Consider the following 22,984-nt stretch of genomic DNA (forward strand, 5'->3'; position numbering starts at 1 on the left):
TCATTATGTTGAATTTATTGCATTGTTCAAAAGAGACAAAGTTGAACTGAATATCAACAGACAGCATTTTTTGATGATATGTGTTGTTGCAAAGAAGTTAAAAGTTTGGTATGTACTTTGGAATGTTTGACAAATGCATTAGCCCATCGTAGTCTGAATACCCAGAGTCTGTTTTTTAGGACAGGTTTTTTTAAATCAGCTACTGTTACAGGTATTTCACAGCAGAAAGACATTTTCAGTCCCAGGCGGCAGGATTCGCTGCAGAAAGCTGTGAAATCCTGTTTGTCCCTGGAGTGATGAAAGCACTTTAGGAGTTTGTGTCTCAGTTCAGAGCCCGTTGAAACCCCCTGAAGCGTTGCACATTTTCTGCACCTCTGGGGGAAAAACTGCAGTTTTCCGTCAATACGTTAAATCTAGGGCTGGAAGAGCACTAGGACATTTTGTTAAAAGTAAAAAGTACCGTTACTCAAAAAAAACAATCTACTCAAGTGTAAGGAAAGATACTGGTGTAAATATGTAGTCAGATAAAAGTACAAAGTAAGTGAGTAAAAAGGTACTCGGACTAAACGTTTCTCTGTTACATTTTCAAAAGGTGGAGGGCTAAAAACCTGTTATATACTGAAAACCATTGAATTAAACATCTTTGGACGGCCTGGTATACTTTATGTGTTGGTGTCTCAATGCATATACTCCTTTACCAGGTGAGAGCTGCTGCAAAAGCAACCACTAAAAGATAAACTCTTATAGTATACAACAAAAAATTACAAATATGAGGTTGTCAATTTATTAGGTACAGCTAAGCAGTCTAATGCAACAGCGCTGCAACAAATGCTCCTTCATGATGAAAGTTGATGACTAACTGATCATTTTGGAGTTTGCAGAATGTGGTGCAAAATAATAAAAACACCCAAACACATCAGCAGGTGTCCATAAACTTTATGTAGCAATATTACGGATACAGTAAACCAAATAGCCTGCCCCTTCTTAATGAATTAACAGCAGCATAAAGCAGCAGAAAATGCAGACATGTCATAAATAATTTAACTCCACAGCGGCTGCAAACACAGACATAACACTTTGTTGCTAGGTAACAGAAGTTGTTGATGCTCTCCGCAGTACAGTGACAGTTTAAAACACTTTAAGTCAACCCCTGTTTTTAAATGTGCTGTATAAATGGCATTGAGTTGACTTGACTTACACAAGTATGTCGGAACACCACTCTGTGAGTCTTTCAGCACAGGGTCTCACTGTAAAATATAACCAGCACTCATTGTGTCTGGTTTCACTCCACTAGTGCTGCTAAATTAGCTAAAGGGATGGAAAACAGCATACAGTTGGTGCACACCTCATTGACAGTAGAGATGAATTTAGTATCCCAGCATTAAGCACCAGCATGCCCCACTATGGAGGGTGTGTTTGATTTAGGACACTAACACGTTCTTCTGCAGCAGCTGATTTGGCTCTATTCATTTGATGAGTCAGAATAGAACAGAATAGAATAGAATATATCTTTATTGTACACCAAGGTGGAGATTTGAAAAATGACAAAAAAACATCAAGCAATTAGTAATTAGCCATTGGTGCCTTTGTTTTCATTCTAACAATTTGGTGTGCGTATGCGAAGTGTACAGTTGGAGACTTATTTTACTAAATCCCTTTCTGTTTTAATACAAAGCAGCTTTCTGACCCTGTGTATTTTAAAACATATGAACCTGTGGCTGAGGAGGTGCAACATTAGTCCACTCACTTAATACTTTGTGATCTTATTGCCCTGTCACTGGCACTTTGCAATAAGCCCATTGTTTTCTGCTGAAGACAAATGTAAAAAAAAAAAACAGCTAATAAATGTATGGTTTCATTTTAAAAGGCCGATTAGTTTGTGTTCACAGCTGGACAGTAGTTGAGTGCATTAGTTGGGGAATATTTTCAGCAGTGGATTAATCTACATTTGGAGCAGGAGGGTGTGTGTTAATGGTGATAAAGGAACATGTCAGTGTTGCTCACTGATGGCTCAGAGGAATTAGATATATCAGGCTTTAGATGTACAAACAATATTTTTAAGACCAATTCATTGTTGGTTTGGTCTGCACGAGATTTGTTGAAAAACAGAACATGCTGTTCGGTGATGTTTTGTAGTTACTGTGCAGGCTACTGAAATCTGTCTTCTTTATCAACAGTCAGACACATTACACTGGAACAAAGAATTAGCATGATACTATTCATGTATCTCTCTCTCTCTGTTTGTCTGTGCTCTTGAGGCCTGATGGGAAATGTAGATCAGTAGCTGAGCGGATGTAAATTTCCTCCAGAGGAGCAGCCGCTGCGGCTCTGCAGTGCATCAGGTTCCAGCAGCATCAATTATTCAGCGTGTTGGAATTACAGATTGGCACGCCACTCGCCCATTTAAAGTTTTTAGGCAACGTGAAATATTAATGCAGACGAGACTGGGTCACTGCGGAGGCAGAGACTACGAGTTTACAACACAGTGCAGAGAGGCAAATGCAGTTGAGCACGTTGAAGGAATCAAATCAAACATGAACATCTATGCAGCTGAAATGTTTCCTGGGGGTTACCTGCAGGTTATGGAGGAGCTTTCTCTGCAGTACAGTGGAGTTCTTTCATATCTCTCTACAGGCGCAGGAAAATGTCTTCCCTCGTTTTTTACAACAGCTCATATAAAACTGTGATTTAATGCATAAGTGATGATCTCATTCAGTTTTCTTTACAGTGAGCATACCACTACTGCTCCCCGGGTTCCTGTTTCACAAGTTCTTTTCAGTTATGGACAGAATATTTAGGCTTCATAAAGATTAATGTACCCACTGAGGAATCTGGAAACCCTGAGGTGAAAACATGAAAAGAAGTAACGTTTGAAGTCTTGCAGATTTTGGAAGCTTAATCATTTTTAGATATTAAATTCTAGACATGAAAAGACCTGACATGCTTCCACTCAGGTTCTTCTTCTGTTTGTACACACAACTGTGAGGTGTGAGGAGATGTGTGTCTTGGACATCCTGGAGTACAGAATGGCACAGCCGTCAGGGGCAATTTGGGGTTAAGCATCTTGCCCAAGGACACTTCCGCATGCAAAATGGGGAAGACTGGGATCAAGCCGCTGACCATCTGTTTAGAGGACGACCCGCTCTACCCGCTGAGCCACAGCCGCCTCATAGCCGTCAATAAACCTCTCCACTATTTCTGCTTTAAATTCTGAATCTGAGATCCAAAGGGCGAAGGAGAGTAGGATTCAGCACATTCAGTCATTACACAAAATGCCAAACTGATTTGCTTTGTGTGCAGCAGCTCTGATGTAATTGCAAAATATTTCATGATGAATAATTGTTAAATTCCAGACACCTCTCCTGGAGTTTTCTTAGTTATTTAAATGTTTTGACTGAAGAACAAGCTCCTGGATCATTCAAATCTAGTTGGTGTGAAACCTCTTCCAGGATTCATTAAGTTAAAGTACTTCATAAATTTAACTTATCGGGCTGCAGAGGAGAATGCAAAGAGTCTTTAATCAAATGTTTACACCAGAACAATTCCATTAATGAACCATTTTTCTCTTGCAGTGCAGCTCCACTGTTGAAGTATGATAATTGAGATCCTGTTTGAGCTGAGCGGTTTTCATCTTTTACGTGAAACCCAATAAGTGTGTTTGGGCAAACAACGTATCTCCTCAAGTCTTATCAGCCGTGGAGGAGCGTCGCTGTTGCACACAACTTTAATTAAACAACTAAACAAACACTGCAGCTTCTGTAATGGTGCTGATGATGGAGCTGCCCAAACAAACTCATCTGTTTCCACAGTGTGGTGAGCACACAGTCCATATTCCTGCATCCCACCCAGAGATACGGTGGGTGAATATGTTTTGCAGACTGTCTGGACCCATCAAATGGCCCTCCCAGGTTATGTACACACTGATGGTTCCACAATCAAAAACCCACAATTGTTGTTTGTCCGTCTTTTGGGATTACATAAAAACTATAGAATCAATTGTATTAAAAGTTAGGGTATGGGGGGTTAGGGAAGTACTCATGAACCTTTGGAAAGGTGGCTCCAGGAATCCTTTTCCCTTTCTTTAATATTTTAAGGTAGGGCATTCTTTGACATTTTGGAGATATTCTCAACAAATAACTCAGAGATCTGATTAGGCAACATTTGGTTCGGAACCAGATAATGATGTGGCGTTTGTGATTTAAAAAGGGATTTCTTTTTTTTTTTTGGGGGGGGGTCTTTATTTAGTTTCTGTACAATTACAAATAGAGCTGGGAATCTACACTACGAAGTAAAAAGTGGCTGACTTGACGTAAGTGTTTTTTTACTCCCCCACTGCAGCCACCGACAGTCCAAGTCCATCGTGAACGCAACTATTGGCTGTGATTTGGGTGATGTTTGAAGGCAGCTGTGTCCGCCTCCACTCCGGAGTTTATTTAATCCATCTGCAACAACTATGTGCTCTCTCATTTCCTTGTGTTCCTCTGTGTGCAGGTATGTTATGCAGGTCAGACTTAAGTAAATATATGAATATTGAAAGAGCTGTCACCTAATCCATGCTGCGTGCCTGTAAGATTCCAGTGATTGGTTGGATCATTTCCTCATGTGTTCCTCTGTGAGCGGGCCAGGGACCACAGCCTCTCTAGACCGAGTTGGCTGCTACGAAGGCTGGAGGAGTTGCCAGCCATGTCCTCAGAGATGGTTTAGTAGAGACTATAATCAAGTGATGTTGAATATTTAATCTAAGAACTGTGAGGAAGAAACCAAGCTGTGGTTCAGCTGCCTTTGGCCTCCTCCACTGCGATTAGGACAGCGACTGTTTCCTACCACCATTGGAATATTGCCACAAGCACATAGATACTTCCCCTTCATTTTAGTATGCTCCTCCATAGTTTTAGTATTTGTATGAAATAAACTGAGCTTTTAAACTTATCTCACTTTCATCTCACCCACTGTCAATCACTAATGGGTGCATTATACCCCAACATCAACAAGAGCAACCCAAGTAAGCAGGGGCCTGTACTATGAAGCGAGGATACTGGCTTATCAAGGGTAACTTTGTGAAGTCTGGAGTAACTATGTGGTTGACCGGTGCAAAGGACCCTGCTCCAAGCAGTTTTTGTTTGTGGTAACTTGGTGTTGTCCTGCACAAGCAACACCCCACTCACACAATCCAGTTGAAGACAATGCTGCACATTCGGAGCGCCAATCGACATCTGAGTGAGGATTGTGAGAAGCTGGAGCCATAGACGGAGTTTAAAGATTATCAGAATCTGTGGATCTCCCTCGATCATGTTCTCTATGACACATATAGATTCACATCTGAGTGAATTCATTTTATTTGACAACTTCTTGGACCAGACATTTTCTCGACACACACTTTATGTGTTTATCGGTGATGCTAAACATGTGATCAATATCAGATCAATAATACTGCTGTGCAGTTCACAGGTCGTACTTACTTTCTCTAAACTGCTGAATGCATGTGTTGTGTATTAACTGTTTTTATGTGATGGCAGCTCATCTGGAACATAAAAATACTTGATCGATATTTTAATATGTGTAGTGGCAGGTCTGCATACAGAAAATAAAAAAAATGTATTGATGCTTTTTAAGCCTCATGAGAACATGGGGGAGATTATCTATCATCATCATCATCTTCATCATCATCATCAATCATTTCAAAGCAATGCTGTTTTTTACAGTAATTAAGACATAAGAGATGTTTAATTTTGTTAAAAACTGAGTAGTTTCCCCCTGAACTGTACAACAGACATGTGAACTGTACATAAGACAGACATGTGAAACAAAAAATTACAGCTATGAGTCAGACTCATTTGTTCCTGTAGCATTTTATACATTATAGTTTGAACTGTATTTTTTCTTCAGGGATAATTTTATACGAGATGTAACCCTGCTGCTTCTACACCTACACCTTTAAACACAATTACAAAGTTAAAATAAAGTTGCATTTATTAGATTCTTGTGTGGAGGTGTTTATGTTCATGAACTGTGACATGTGAGACCTGAAGTCTGAACGTATGTGGACAGTGAATAAGGTTCAGTTTATGCATTAGTGAATTTTGTATTTTTTGTTCTATTTATATGACCTTAGACCTCTTAAGTCCATGTTCGGATCGATTAATACAGAGGCAACACTTTTTATGGGTGGAGCAAGTCTGATTACTGAAGAAGGAGCTTCTTTTCCTTTTGTTTAGCACAGTTAAATCAATAGAGTGTGGGTCTTTGTATGAGATCTGTGGTCAAATGTGTGAACCCAATGAAAAAGTGTGAACACATTGATAAGAGAAAACCTTTGCTCTGATGTTGATGAAGATCAAATGGATTCAGTTTCAGTTTAGCAATTTAGAAAAACTGTGTGAAAAAATTGAAGTAAATACTTACACAACAGCATTATACACAGTCAATCTTATTGCCTCAGTGCTTTAGAAAGACTGTCTAAATTCATTCTAAATAGTGCATGTGTAGACTATAATACAAGTATCCTCACTGTTTTCATATATTAACGTGCACTTACATGTCAACCATACGATATTGAGATTCTACAGTACATATAAAAAGAATTGCGTCTCTTATGAATGTACTCAGTCAATAATTGAATCTGCTGACATCGTTCGCTGTTTCACTGTTTTATTTGATATCTCAGTATCAGAATGAATGTGCACTCTTCCTCTGGGAAATACGGTGCACGGGTTTGCGCTGCTGAACACGCCCCCTTTATGTATGCGGACATGAATGCTCACACAAGTCAATTAACACGGACTCAACAGATCTACATCTTAATCAGCTTTGTGGTACAGGCTCCAGGTCACCAAACCAGCCACTGGTCAGAGTCAGAGAGAGATTTTATCTGGCCAGTGTTACTGGTCGGCTTACTGTATAAATGAAGGTAAGGCAATTGATTGAACATTCAGCAACATGAAACCTGTACAACAGACTCAACCTGGTGAGGTTATCAGTGGCTGTTCAGCTCTCCACTGTCTCACTGGCCAACACTCTGGAGACTTGAAAGACATTTAACTAACCATCCCTGTCTACCCAGAAGCCTCTACACAACACTCTGCTGTCGAACACGCTGTCACTGACCCACTCACACTCTCGTGCACCTTAATGATCCGTCTCCTCTGTGTAGCTCCACCTCTGGTCCTGGTCAGAATAATGATTCTCTGAGGACAGTGTGTTGACAGAGCAGAAGCCATGGGAGACGGGCTGAGAGTGGTAATGGTCACCACTTTACCATGAAGTTCAGAGGTATAGGTCTGCTGAGCTCAAGGTCTGTCTTTAAACAGCCACTGGTTGTATTGTTAGCTGTGTCACAGTTGCTAGAAGGAAGCCTGACCATGAAGTGGAATTCGATTGAAATTAACAGCTCTCTGTACCGAAAGAGAAAGAAATATAATTTCTTCTTCTCCTCCTCCAACTCCAGTATATCTGTCTATATTGTATTTGGGTCAGTGCAGCAGCAGTCGAAGTACTGTACTTTTTGTTCTGCTTAAAATGCTTTAGTTCCTGTTTGCAGTGGAAACTCCTCGAGCTTGTTAATCATCACTGTGTTCACTCTGAGGCCTTCACAAAGTAAGCCTCTGTTTGGACGAACTGCAGCAGCAACAGTATAATCAACCAATCCAATTTTATTTGTAAAGCCCATATTCACAAATCACAACTTGCCAAATGACTTGTTGAACCATCAATGATGATAGTGTGGAGGATCACTGCAGTCATCACACAGCTTTATCATAATATGCTCCATCCATTAAAGTCATCAAGATAATCGAAGCTGCTTTTAGACATGCACTGAACTCCAGATAATCTTTTGACATTCTCTGGAGGGGCTGTATGTGAGAACACAGATGTCTGGGTTAAAAGTTTCGCCTGCCAGCCCCTTGCTAAAACTCTAATGTCTGCGTTAACTCCTATGAGAAAACTGCAGGAGATTCTCCAGAGGATTCATCGTGAACGAGAGGGCACGTTGATGTCAGGCGAGGGATGCAAAACTAAAAAAAAGAAAAGAATGCAAATCTCAGGGGGAAAAAGAGGTGTCGCAGACATAGAGGACACCAACAAAGATGTCAAATTAGAAAGCAAATGAGATTCCAGAGTTTTTATCATCACTAATGACTAAACAGGGCCGCTTAGTGAGATTTGCATAGTGTTGGTTTTAACGCTGTTGTCACATCTAAGCCACTCCTATGGCTGCCATAGTTCCTCCCACTTAGGATTCTGCTTGCTTGTGGTTTGGCCAAAACCCAAAAAGCTCAGAGTGTGGCAAGATGGTTTCTCACTCCAGAAATCCAGACGGTTAAATTGGCTGTTATGACAGTGAGGAGCTGCACAGTGCTTCACTATGTTCCTCTCACCACATTCACCAAAACTGAGTGAATTGGGTTTGTGTCATGTTGAATCTCTTTCCGACTTATTGGGCAATAAACAGCTCTGATTTTCTGTGTTAGTTGTCTCAATGAATATATATGTCACACTGGGATTTAGTGCAAGTATTTTAAACTTCATCTGTTGCACATTACATGAATAATGTGGGCAGGTTAGCAGTGGTTGTGGTTTCACTTGCTCTCCAGTGAATGTATCACACTCCTCAGATTGGCTGTCCCTGAGCTGGAGTTTCTCTCTGCTTGATTAGATTTGAGATCTTGTCTGACTCTTTGCGTCTGTAATTATCCAGACCTTCATCTGTCAACGTTGTGCTGTTCTCAGGCTCCAAACGTGCTTATTCACATTATCGTTGATCAAGGAAATGATCCACTGCTGAAGTCTCTCTCTCTCACACTCTGAGCCCACAGCAATTAACTCCATAAAAATTGTATTTGCAATTTCACTGTTAGCTCATGTAATCATTCTGCGATCAATTACCTCCACCTCAGCTTTTCAAATGTCATTTCACTGATGGATGTCAGTCGCGTCTGAGAACAAAACTTTTCAACCAGAGTTTTTGAACAAGGCTTTTGAAAGATCCCTTCCTGTTGTTCTTCCAGTGCATGTGGTGGATAACGAAAAGCAGCAGATATGACCACACACATTGTATCTCTAGTTAATCTCATGTTATTCACACTGCAAGGAAATCATTTTTTGCTAAATTGCTCTGATCTTTAGGAAGGACTTTAATTTACAATTGACCAGATCAGATGTGTGGGTTCAGACACTGCTTTTCAATATCTGCATGGGCTGCTACAATAACCATGTAGAGGTCAGTCACTAGAAGAGCAGAATCTGAATCAACTTCATTTGCCATGTATGTGTACACATACAAGAATTGCGCTCAGTGTAATTACACAAACAGACATACAGTAAAAACAGACAACAATCTGAGCAATGGAGGATATAAACATTTTACTACTAGCTGCTGCTGTCTCTCTGGATTTGACATAACTGTTGTCAGTGTTGTGGATTAATGCGCTAAAAGAATGCCACTCATTGAACATGCTCATATTTTGGTGAATGGTGAAGTGAATGGATCTGTGAACGTGAGTGTTGTTCACACTCGTGGGACTGAACAAAACTCATGTACGACACCACAAGATGAAGAACTTAATTTCCGCCAAACAAAATTTGTCCTCATTTTACAATGAATAATAATCAAGCAGCTGTAGCCCAAAACATCTAGCATTCATACATCAGAATATTATCTGTGGAACATGGTATTCTAATAAAGTAATACAGTGCAAAGTTAGAGTTTTTTGTACACAGGGTTAGTTTGAAGCTCTGTCTTTTTGGTGAATATCGTTCCACTGCAACTTAAAAAGACAGAAATCTTTATGAAACATCTTCATTATCATCTTCATTATTTATCATGGAACACAAAAATGTGGATTCTATCTTTCAGTAGCACATATTAAAATCAATTCAATGATCTCCCAATAGCCAGTATGAGCAGTAGAAATGATCACGACAACAGAAACAACTGATTTTGTACTTTGAGACACCAAACTGGTTGCATATAAAGATATTTAGTTACAGGCTATATGTTGCTGATACAACACAAAACCAATATTTTTATATGGAGTACAGGACTTATAGCACTGACTGTCACCTCATGTCAGTCAGTGCAGCATATCATAAGACTAAATCATATCATATCTGGACCATGTCCACTTTAACATCTTGATCTCACATGCTAAATTATATATTTTGATTGGACTATATGAAGCCTGGAACCAAAGAGAAATGGTTGAATTCAATTTCTAGGTAGAAACATGTTGACATGAACCTGTAGTACTTTGCTTGTTTTACACTGGGCTGCTGTCAGTTTAATGAACAGCTGTGACCACCGCACAGGGCTCAGGTTATGTTTCCTTCTCGGTGATGGGTTGACATGTCCACTGATCGCTGTCTGTACCAACACCATATAACATCATGCTCCTCAGGGCCTCGCCCCAAACCCACCGATGTGGTGGAAGCTCATCTGTGGGGTGGACAGGACGAGTAATTCACCTGCTCCTTGTCATTCCTCTCTTCCTCCTTCTCCCCCTCTTCCTTTGCCCCGGAGGATGCTGGATGTCTGATGTTGATGCTTGGATAACCCGCCTCTGACCTCCATGTTATTTTCACTGGATTACTTGAGTGTTGGCCATAGAGCCTTTGTCTGCTGTATTGTTGTTGTTGTTGTTGTTTGTTTATTTGTTCAGTTTTATTAGGTTGCATTAGATGAAGGAAAAGATAGATCAGATATGATTGGATTGGACAAGACTAGATTTAAATTAGACCTGAGCAGAGGTTTCCAAATAGGGGGAGACAGGCCCAAGGAGATACACTGGTTTTGGGGGGAATGTAATTTTTTTCCACTTTCCCTGAGTGAGAATCTAATGAAGCCTGTGGACGAAGTGTTTTGATTTATTTGATGTCACCTGAGGTTATATCAAAGAGCAATATTAGACTAATTCCTTTTTTGAGAGCTTATGGGATCAATAACATAATAATGTAAGATACTAAATTTAGGCGGGTGAGTGGGGAGGCCCACAGTCTCTAATAAAATAAATTCTACAGCTTTACCAGAACCAAGCTGAGTTCCCAAGCTGAGTATATAGACAGGGGGGCTTTACCCAAAGTTTTAGCACAAACCTAGCCCTGGAGAAATGATACAGTTTCTGCAGTGCCGAATAATCCTGAGATCACTGTGATCAGAATCCATCAGGGGGAGCTAACACCACCCCTCCTAGGCAGCAACAGGCTACATAGAGCAATATGGAAGTTGTTGTTTTCCATCTGGAGGACAGCTTCATGTATGTAGTTTATTGTTTATTTCTCTTCACAGCAGAGTACGCTTGATTAAAAACATAAAGCAGGAGCAGAAGCTTAGGCCTGCTGCTGTGCGGTGTCTCTGCAGGAGAAACCCATTAGTGCTGAGTAATGAGCCTCCTGCTAATACAGCTGCGGAATTATACTCTCTATCACAGGCTCAGTGAGCGTCTGGCATTTTTCAGTTTAATTAAATAGTCTCTAATCTGGTTGTAAGAGTACCTGAGGTTTCCATCGATAATGTCGCATGGATATGAAACCGGCGCTGGTTCGGAGCGGAGCTACTGTTTGATGAGAGGAAAGTTGTGGTTTCTGCCCCAAGAATAAATGATGCTGATTGATCCAGATTGATCTGCAGAAAGATATCGCGATAATAACTTAACATATTGACACAAAATGATTGCTAATCATTGTACAGTTTAATCAATAATGATGGACAAGTTTATCATGTGTTTCATACAGAAAGATATTCTGTCAGAAATTATGTCATGTAGTGGGGTGAAAACATTTCCCTTGAAATTGTTGTGAAGTAGAAGTACAAAGTAGCTTGAATGTAAAGTATGAGTACTTCAAACTTGTACATAAGTAGAATATTCTTGTTTCTCTACCACTGGAATATGTGGTTTCAATTGTGACCGTGCTTTGGCCATGACTGATTTGACATTAACAGATGAGACTGCACTATAAGATGAAGCATTGAAGGAAATTTAAGTCGGATACTGAATTTCCTGAACTGAAAGGAGTTTGAATATTATAGTCGTAGTGTGAGAGACAAATTGAATTGAAAGAGATGTCAGCATTTGTCGGCTTCAGTGCCAGCTTTCATATATATACGTTTGTTATTAGATATAACTTGAAAGCAGCTGAAATAAACAGTGTATAGTGGAAACCACACAGTTCTTATGAAGTTCAAGGTACAAGACCTGGGACCTAAAAGCGTGAAGTCCTTTTCAGACAATAACTCAGACTTTCTACAGAGTGAAAAACGCAGCAGGGAGGGTTGGCACAGCATGCAGGAGGCAGGATGTCATGTATTCATTCTGCTGCTTAGATCACGTGTTTTAGTTTACAGCAAATCAACACCGGTGTCAGCTTGTATCACCAAAAGCTCTCTTGACATCTTTGTCTGCCCCTTCTTTGTGTATGACTCCTCTTTTTCGTTCAGATATTTGTAAACTTTTTGTATTACTTTTGCTTGTTAGAAACATCATCATTCTTATATGAGCTCATTCTGACATTATCCAGAGGGGACTGGGTGGTTTTCCGGTGTGCCCGTGGGTATGTGAATGCATCCCAGAGGAGGATATCAGAGGACATTTAGGCTGAAAACACGGTGTCAATGACGCCGTTTCGAGTCGAATATGAATGTCGGAAATCAAACACCCCTCTATCGGCATTGATGTGAGGAGATAATGAGTGAATCTACATTTTTGGGTGAACTATCCCTTTAAAAGTGTCATTGACTAGAATAGAATAGAATCATTGTCATTGCACAGTGTACAACGGAATTTAGCAGCAATCCTTAAGGTGCATAGTATAAATAGAAAAAATAAGAAAAAACAACAATAAGAGGAAACAGCATAAACAGGTAAAAAAGGTGCAATAAAAAAATAGTGGCGTGAGGTAGAATTTAAATATGAAAAACAGTGCGGTAAATCTGTATTTGTACATGTAGTGAAATATACTCCATGTAAAAGAAATATTAAACAGAGTTCAGTTCTCTTATGGCTGTGGGGTAAAATCAGTTTTTCAGTCTGTTTGTCAGGTCTGCCAGAGGGCAGCAGGTCAAACAGATGATGTATATTAAAATGCAATCACTGAAAGAATCATCTCAACCAAAGGTTTAGAAAACAAATGTAAAAAAAATAAGCTAAAAATCAACGTTTCTTTTTTACTAATTAGCTCAAACAAGATTGTTTTATTTATTTTGGGGATTCACTGTTACCTTAGATTACTATATAAACCATTCAATTATTAATTTATCATGTGTTCCCATACAGTCCATGTCTTTTCCCCATAAATGGCGGTGTTTTGCGAATACAGAAGAAGAAGAAAAAGAAGAAGAAGAAGACGAAGACGAAGACGAAGAAGAAGAAGAAACCTCGCGCATGCGCAGTGCAGCAACAGTCAATTCGAAACCAAGCGGGGGAAACCACTTCGTGCAGCTGTAAGTTTCTCACTTTTATCTACTGCATTGTTTACCTCGACACAATGACACATCCCATGATTCGCGTGTTTTGGCTCGCGCAGGCTTCCTTGTCCCCCCATAACCATGCTCGCCTCCTCCACTGGCGACCCTGGGAGAAAGTTTAAATATTAGTTTGAAAGGGTTTGGAAGCGGAGTTTGGTTGAACAGCCTGTTATACAGCAACACAGAACATCGTCTGCTCGCTGTGCATCGTTCTCTTGATTCAGTCGCTCACTCCACCCTCGTGTTTGGTCGGTTTAACGTGTTCACCTGTCGTCAGTGTTACTGATAAACCGGGGAATAGCTAAGCCCCTCTCCCTGGTACCTCAGTGTTTGCTAAAGTTGGCTAGCAGGCTAACAAGCTAACAGGGAAGCTGCTGCAGACAACTGAAGTAAAGTAAAACGAAGTTATCAGTACATGTACAGAAGGAAATGAAGACGTACATGCTGCTGTTGTCGCTGCTCATTGATATTTACTGCAGGAGCTGATGCATGTTTTCGAAATCAAGCTGCACAGTGTCAGAGATTCAGTGTTCTATGCCAATTCTGCACTGGCTTGCAACACTTGTATTGGCTATGGTATGTTGCTGCCAGATCCTACTCGCCACCAGCCCTTTTAGTGTAAAATGTACTTTAAATATACCCTGTCTGGTGCTTTGTTGCTGAGATCACGTAAACAGACTGATGACACTGACAGAGTTATCCACAGGGGAACTGTGGCTAGTTCTCCACGAGCCTTGGAACAATGTACCCTTCAGAGACCTTAAAAACGGTGCAGGTGCACTGAGGAGAACTGAGGCTCTTTTTATTTAGATACAGCACTTTGATGAAATATAATGATAAATAAAGACAGTGCATTATTTGATTGCTATATAATATCTCTTCTCCCAGGAAGTCCTAGTCAGGATGAGAAGCAATGAAGGAAAACAATACTTTCAAATACAATTAAATAATCTCTCTCTTACACACACACATTGACAGTAGATACTTCTATAGAGTCTGACATGCTAAAAAACCCTTCAAACACTTTTTGAGAAAGTCCGGACCTGGAGGTCATGTCTGAAAACAGCAATATAGAGCGTGGAAGTGAGCTCTGATCACAAGGCAGGAGACACATGTGGAGACACATTCTAATGTTAGGTGTGAACAGACAAACTGACATCTGTTCACCTGTGAGCAGATTTTACACACACACACACACGGCCATAAGAATATATAATTAATGTCAACAATTTATGATAGAAAATATACAGTGCATGTTAAAAGCCATGACATTGTTCTATAAAACCAGATTTATTTATTTTTTAAATGCCAAGAGAGGATAATGACTGATTTCAAGTGAAGCATGTCAAGTATTTGTTTTGAAAGCATCCTTACTTAAATTGTATCACACAGGAGTGTGAGCTGCCTACATTGACTGGTTCCTCATTGTAATGTGAGGGTATAATCTTCCCGTGATATCCTGTCAGTGAAAAGTGGCATGTGTCAGAGCACAAGTGACATGTGTTACCCAGCTGTACCAACAGAGAGCAGTGGCCTGAATGATACTGACACACTCTGATGATGACATTTTATTATGCCAAATGACAGTGGAACAGCAGAGACATACCTCCAGTTAAAGTGACATATGATATGCCATCATCAGCTTTTAAGATTATACCATCACTTGCCCAGAATTTGCGATACCGCTGGCTGTCAGCCCGGATGGCAGGACATTAAAACTTTGCCAGCTGGTCTGGTCAGTCTCCTCTGACCCGTCTCATCAACCACACCTTTCTGTCCACATAACGGCTGCTCTGATGGTATTTTTGTTTCTGGCATCATTTCTGAGTAAACTCTAGAGACTGGTTTGACTGAAAATCCCTGGAGATGAGCAGTTTTAGAAATACTCGTTAAACGCAAATGTCTTTACCCTGCTAATAATGTTCTAATATTGTACTGGCATCACCGATTCTGTCTCGTTCACTGAGTCACTCAGGTCACATTTTTCCTGATTCGGCATTGCCTGGAGCTCCTGAGCTGTATCTGTCTGATGTTATGCTTTGCACTGCTGTCACATGATTGCCTGATTGGATTTATTCCACTTCCTTTATTGTGATTGTTTTAGAAAAAACAGAAACAGAAGCCTGTGTTACAAACTGGAATTGTGCAGTTTTAAATGTTACCCTAATAGCCCTTGATGAAGTTAACTTTACCAAGGTGTTCATATCGTTTCCCCCTAGGGTTAGGCTATTGACTTTAATATGCCATAATGTAGTGTAGAACAGCTCGTTGTAGCTTTCGGTTGCTGTATAATTTGCTTACTCTCCAATCTCAAAGCCAATCGACTATCGTCAGACGATGAATAAGCCTCTGGGGGCAACGGCCAATATATTGAGGCTTTCGGTGGAGATGGCAGATATCTGGGCCAAGACACCATCTTCTGTTCATTGCACACTGTTTACAGTCCTACTAGTTTATTTTATCACATATTTCGAATGGTTCTCCACACAAAACACAAACAGTGATACTTTTTGTAGATGTTTTACGTTCACACAACATTTTGTCTAATCTCTTCTAACAGTTATCTACATATGAGATGCAGAAAAATTCAAAAGCTGATATCTGATGCATTTCGGTCAATTTGTTCTGCCTCTTTTGCTCTCCAGATGGACTGTTAACCTGCGGGCAACAAGAGCCTGCTCTAATGTGATTGGTTAAACTAACGAAACAAACCTAAACGATTGTCCCTCGAAAATGCAATGTTTCACATATTGACATATCCAATTCAGCACACATCCCTCAACTCTACTTTCTCCTGCCATTCATTGCAGATTAGGAGAAAGTAGATTGGTTTATTTGTAATCTAGATAGTTGTACACTGATGTCAGGATCTGTCTGATTCAGCTCAGCAGTCTATTAATCAATCACTGACTTTGTACAATGTCTTTAGGAGACCGGGTGCATCAGGGCAGTGAGACAGAGAGAGTTACATTATGTTAAGAATTAGTCTTAGGCCCTGTTCAGACCTGGCATCAATATTCAATCGCAGACACATTGAGGACACATTTATAGTTGCAGTCTGTAGAATTTAGTGACAGAAAGTGGTGAAGTTGCATGTTGCAGCTGAATACCCCTCGACTCATCCTCCCCTTCCAAACATGAAAGAGAACCTTTGGTAACCTTCAGTATTCATAAAAACTCAAAGGGTGTTTAGTTTGTTCAGTCTGGGCTACTACAAGAAACATGGTGGCCTTCATAGAGAGGACCCCCCATGATGTAAATATAAAGTATTTCAATATAAAGGGCCCATTCTAGGGTAAATAAAAAAACTAGTTGTATAATTTAGATGAAACACACTCGTGAAAACAATCAGAAGGGCTGCTTACATAACAGACATCCTCTGGCCCATTCAAGTTTCATAATTGAAAATGTTTTTACACTAGTTTTACACAGTCTTAATTGCTCACACTCTCAAACACGTTGTCAGTGGACAGTCATTGTCAGGGAATGTGTCACAATACTACTACTATTTTTAATCCCTTTAATATTGTCAGTGACCCTAGTTATGCTTCACAGATGGTTGGCCTGAGGGGTCTGAAGTTTTCTGCAGAACTGCTCTAAAGACTAGATGTTTAATGTTTTGTGTTAGTTGTCATCCTGTCTGCATTCGGAGGATAATGGGCTTCTTGATGTGACCTAGACTGCTCTCTGTTCCCTCCCATTTAAAGTTTCAGTGTGTAGAATTTAGTGACACCTAGTGGTGAAGTTGCATGTCTTGGCTGAATATTCACTCTAAAAGTGTAACATTTTGTTCGGAGCAAATTACGTCTTTCATTCTACGGTGCTGTAAAACGCGAGCGTCATTCAGTTCCGTGAGAGTGAACAACCACAAGCAGTCACTCGGAATACATTTTAGTACCAGATTTAAACAGACTTACTTAACACTGTCCATTTGTGATTGGATCTCTTTGGACATGTATTAATACCAGGTCTGAACAGGGCCATTGAGACACATTCTAATACTAGGTGCAAACTATCTGATCTGTCGAGATAGACGTTAATGGTATGAACAGGGCCTTTGTCTTGGTTGGCCGACTGGTCAGCTCCTGGATTCCCCTCTCATGCTCATCCTGTGTTGACCTGTGGACGAATATTCATGAACTCTAAGAGGTTTACTCCTCCTGTCTCCACTCGCATGTGAGAGTTAAAAGTCGAGTGCGCCCTCCTGCCTTTGAAGTGGTGGCAGCTGACTGGGATGGATTACACAATGCACGACCCAGGCGACCTCCTGCTGAACATCTGTATGAGGGAGTGAGCACACTGGACTTTCATCTGGCTGTGGCATAGTGATATTTCTCAGCTTTGACCCTGCTGCATAACAGATTGCCTGCCCCTTTTTCATCTTGTGTATTTGAACTTTTTTTTTTGCTTGGAGTGGTAAAAGAGAATTTAGTCTGAAAGCAAATTGACACTGTTCATACTGACTTTAAGTATTAGTCAGTTAAACTTAATATTATTTGTTATGTATGCCAGATTTGTTTAGTCTTGAGATGTGATGAAGCTGAAGCTGTGGCTGCTTCCTCAGCAGGTAGCAACCCCCCACCATGAGCTAATGCCTGGATGTTGTAAACCAGTAAGTAAGAAAGTATAGGAAAGATTACATCTCGTAAAGCAGCATGGTTTGCAGGTATTGTGATTTAGAAAATGAGAACAAGGTATATTACCACTTTACTGAAGCATTAAATAATGGATAGATTTATTAAGAAAGTTTTCATTTAGATATTTTACACAGTAGTTGTATGCCTCCGTGCAAGTGAAAGCCAGTGGCCGGAGGCATGTCTACAATTCAATTCACTTTTATTTGTATAGCGCCAAATTATTATATATATTATATCGAGGCACTTTACATAGAAGGTCAAGACCTTTTTAAAAATTAAAAAAAAAAATTAAATAAACTGTTCTCACAAAGAGCAGCACCTTGGCGAGGAAAAAAACTCCCTCTTTGACTGGAAGAAACCTCGAGCAGAGTCAATGTGGGCGGTTTACAGCACCCTGACACCGTCATCAGCTCTTATCCCACGAACTCTCGTGCATGGCAACCCTTTTTCACCGGGAGATATTTGTACCCTAACCCTCTTTTTGTCTTTTTTCATTTTTGCGTCTGTCATGTGTTAGAAGTGTCATCAACCGTCTGTCTCCAGATCTATCTTTTTTGTTTTTTCTTTTGGTTCTGCTTCTGTTGAGCTGCTCCCTTAATAGAGACAAAGATAATGCCAATGTGGAGCTCGGGTGTCGGCTGAACAAGCAGAGTGGAAATTGGTGATTTTGACACAGTCTCAGTTTGTCAGAGAAGAAAAACAAAAACACACACAAAAAAGCCCATGTGCCAGCAACTTCACTTGGCCATCACTCTGTTTGACATGTTCGTTTCTCCATCCGCCTTGCTCCATCCTGATTGGCTGAGGTTTGGCAGCATGGATTAATTCATGTCTTGCATACAAAGAATACCTGTAAAAAACGTTTAATGTATAGATTCAAAAGTCTTTATTGTAATTCCTCTGCTGCATACAACATCACAACAGTGATGGCATTCCCTGGGAGTTAGAGAATGTTATACAAATATTAGGAAACTAAAGTGAAAGTAAAGTATATTTGAGTGATTGCATGATGTGGGTGTCAACTGGACATTGGCATGCCATAAATAGTTATGTTTGAACCTTGGTCCAGTGTGTGAAAACTCCCTGAGTGAAGCTAAATCATCAGTGTGCTGTCCATCGTGTTGTTGTGATAAACAGCTGACTGTTGTGTTGTTCCTCTATATACCGCTGTGATATTTGTATTAATTGAACTTGTGTCAGCTTCTTCTTATCAGTTGCTGCGGGTGAAATAAGGTTCATGTTTCTCATCCCTCTGGGAGGATTTGTCTGATTCCCGCTGCCGAGGAAACTCCTGCAGTCTGCATGAAAATAAAAACCTTTCAGATCTTTGTTTTCAAGCCGCGGGTCAGGAGATAAGACACGGATAAAAACATATCTCTCCAGCACAGACAGTACTTATTATTGTACGTCCTCCAGTACTTCTGAAATGCGGAATATTTAAAGTCCCTTCCGATGATGAATCAGATGAAACAATGTGGAAATCAGTATCATGTGTTCATTCTGGTTCACAATTAATGGAGCTTCAACAAGACACCATCACAGTTAGAAATTTAATTTGCTGTCACCACTTCAGCAATACGATAAAACAGGATCAGCTAAAAACATGCGTACGTGAGTTAGATTTTTGTTTTCAGAAGAGAAACTCAAAAACAATTTAGATTTTTTCATGAAACTTCCCAATTATGTTAATCAGGTAGTGGACTGGAGCCTTTGTTATTTTGGGTTTGCAGGGGGAATATGTCATCTCCACGTGATTTTTTTATTTTTTTTTTCAACTTAAAGGCAGCACAACAAATTCTTAGCATGTTTACAACTTTACCGAAAAACGTTTTAGCTGCTTGATGTTTCACTTTCTTCGCCAGCTGGTCTCTCACTGTGTCTGTGGACAGTTTGTGCATCAGAGCTTGTTTTGTTAGAAAAAGCCTTCTGCTGCTGGAAACATTAAGGGATCTATTTTAACAATCTGAGCTCATGGTCTAAAGCACATGGAGCAAGTGTTTTCAGGACATGACCAAATCCACTTTTATTAGTTTAGCGGTGGGGGGAAAAGGTTGTTGCACCAAGTCAGTGGATCAGAGGGGTTGTACTTCATCTCTGAATTAGTCTTTTGTGTTTCGGGAAGCAACATGCAGTAAATCAATCTCAGTGCTTTAGAGGTGGGCGTGGATCGGGCATTTAGCTGTAGGAGAGAGGTTTGCAGAGCTGGCTCAGCAGGCGCAGTGCCTGGTGAGTTGATTGGCACAGCTATATGGGGTTGGCTAATCTCGCTCTCCATTTAAAAGCAGTTGTGGCTGGACTGAAGGGGAGAGATGCTGCACACAGGAAAAGGGTTGGCGGTCCACGGAGATCCTGCTGCGATGGTTTTAGCAGAGCCGTGCGTAAAGGCAGCCGGGCTGCAGAGATCACAGGAGTACGACTGTATGTGGGTACTGTATGCAGAAATTAAAAAAACTAAAACTGAATCCTCTGTCACATGATTAGTGCCGGGGGAACCCACATGAGTAACCCTCTGTTACAAGTGCAATCTCCCATTCCCTTTTAAAGGCCAGCAGAACTCGCACCTGAGTGGATTGTTATTGTAATGGCAGATTTGTCAGGGGAGAAGGAATATATGTGTTTTGCAACCACCAATGTGCTGTAATGGCAATTTGCATAATTGAGCCATCGACTTCAGACAAGGTTTTTGTTGGTCCATCACTTTTCACTGCAAGATATTCATTTTTAAATCAACACACCCATGGGTGATCAGATGGGAGCAGGTGCATTTGCTATTTAAATGCTTTTTTCCAGGCTTTTTTGCCCTGAGACTGAACCATTCAGTAAATGTGCCTTCAAGCAAAGACCATGAGCTGAAAGATAGGCTGCATAGAGCTTAGACCAGCTGCAAAGTTGGTCACATTTCTCTGGGCGTATCATTACAAGCAGCATCTTTCACATTGTGTGTAGCAGTTCCATCTAGATCAGGAGTCTCCAACCTTTCTTCATCTCTGAGCTACTTTGAAAAAATTAAAGGGGCCGAGAGCTACTTGCATCACATCACTTACATTTATTCACAAAGCGCTCTTCAGCTGAATTAAGCCACTTCATGTACATGTGTGAAATTGCAATACCGAAAGCATTACATTTATTAAATATCACAAAGCTTATAAAAATGTTTAACTTCACATCAAGGTCCAAGAACTGAGACTATTTTTCACTAATTATGGAAAACGTAAGTTACTTTATTATTTTCTTTAACTTTTCTGTATCCTCATACCAATGAAAAAACTGAATTCTACAGTTTCTGTGTCCTCATACTTCTGTCATATTATCACCAACTTCATCACCACCTTAAAAGCATCTTATGGTACACGTGTAAAATAAGTACATTCACTCTTTTTTACAGTTAGTGAGATGACTGGCACTGAATGGACACCACCATAGAGTTTTATGCTGGAGTATACCCACTTAGGTTCACTCTAATAGAGTCGTTTAAATGTTCATTTGTCAGTCTTGTTCGGAATTTAGATTTCAAGACATTCATGTCACAAAAAGCTGATTCACAAAGGTATGTAGAGCCAAATAAAGCAGCAATTTTCAGTGCTGCTTGGTAGGGCTGAACGATTTGGGAAAATAATCTAATTGCGATTTTTTTTCCCCAATATTGCGATTGCGATTTAATATGCGATTTTTAAAAAATGTTATCCTCTTTTTTTCCCCAACAAAACGTAATGAATGATTTAAATATGACCAACACATCGTCCATTCATTAAGCCGTGCAGCCAGCACCATATTTGACGCGTTGTCCGTCGTGATGCAGACGTGTTTCTCCTCGTGGAGATCCCAGCTGGCAAGCCCCTCTCTCAGGCCGGCTGCAATATTTTCCCCTGTGTGGTCATCTGGGAAGTACGCAGCTTGTAGGCAGCGAGCTTTGAGGTTGAAATCTTCATCAATAAAATGGACTGTAAGACTCTGGTAAGGCTCAGATGTGCGGCTTGACCACATATCAGTAGTAGTAGCAAAAAACTCCACCGTTTTATGCTCCGCGGCGACTTTCTCTTTGCACTTTTTGTACAGCTCCGGTATGGCAGTCTGACTGAAGTATGTACGGGAGGGTATACTGTACCGTTTATCAAGCGTATTTATCAATGCCGTGAACCCAGGCTTGGTCACTGTGCTGAGAGGCACCATATCTTTAGCTATGAACTCGGTTATCGCCCGAGTGATTTCCCCGTGCCGTTTTGAATTGCGGTCATATGGACTGACACTATCAAACATTTCGGTCAGTGATCCCTGTCTTGAGGTATTTGGCTTGTCGGCACACTGGTGCTCGGCATTTTGGCCATACAACTGTCGTACATGGTTTTATGGTATTTTTTTAAGTGCTGGAACAAGTTTGTAGTGTTACCCCGTGAAGTAGCAACGGTAGCACGGCATGCTCTGCACAACACCTTACACTGCGCAGCATCATCTTTTTTTAAGCCAAAATAATTCCACACCACCGACGTGCTGTTCCTCTTCGTGACTAAAGTCTCAGTTGTGTCAGTTTCTGACTGTTCCGTTGAGCCAGAGGCCATTGTAACAGGTTAAAGGGCAGCATGAAATGTTGATGCAGCCCAGTGCCCTACTCTCTTTTGCACGTTGTAATCGCGCACGTTGCGGTTAGAAAATCGCGTTTTATCATATCACGATTTTATCGCAAATGCAATTAATCGTTCAGCCCTACTGCTTGGTGAATATTCTTATAGTTTTCTGGGTCTACAAGGCTCCAGAAATGTTGTGAGTGTTGCTGAGACTTAAGCTGAACATGATTTTGGAGATTTATAACCTCCATTTCCATCTCCTCAGGCTTGACACTGAACAGTTCAGTCATCTTCTCTGAAAGCTCTGTGAGGTCTACCTCCATGAAGGG

At 40.5% G+C, this 22,984-nt stretch overlaps 1 protein-coding gene across 1 annotated transcript in view; it reads left to right on the forward strand.

Annotated features, from left to right (window-relative positions):
• Positions 1-13,342: 13,342 nt before the first annotated feature.
• The window catches only part of pot1 (protection of telomeres 1 homolog), a 79,996-nt gene continuing 70,354 nt past the window's right edge, over positions 13,343-22,984 (forward strand). The window contains exon 1 of the mRNA XM_035157113.2: positions 13,343-13,432. The gene's annotated coding sequence lies outside the window, so the exon portion shown is untranslated. The remainder of the gene's footprint in view (positions 13,433-22,984) is intronic.

The sequence above is a fragment of the Hippoglossus stenolepis genome, chromosome 5 (assembly GCF_022539355.2).
Source record: "Hippoglossus stenolepis isolate QCI-W04-F060 chromosome 5, HSTE1.2, whole genome shotgun sequence".
NCBI lineage: Eukaryota > Metazoa > Chordata > Actinopteri > Pleuronectiformes > Pleuronectidae > Hippoglossus > Hippoglossus stenolepis.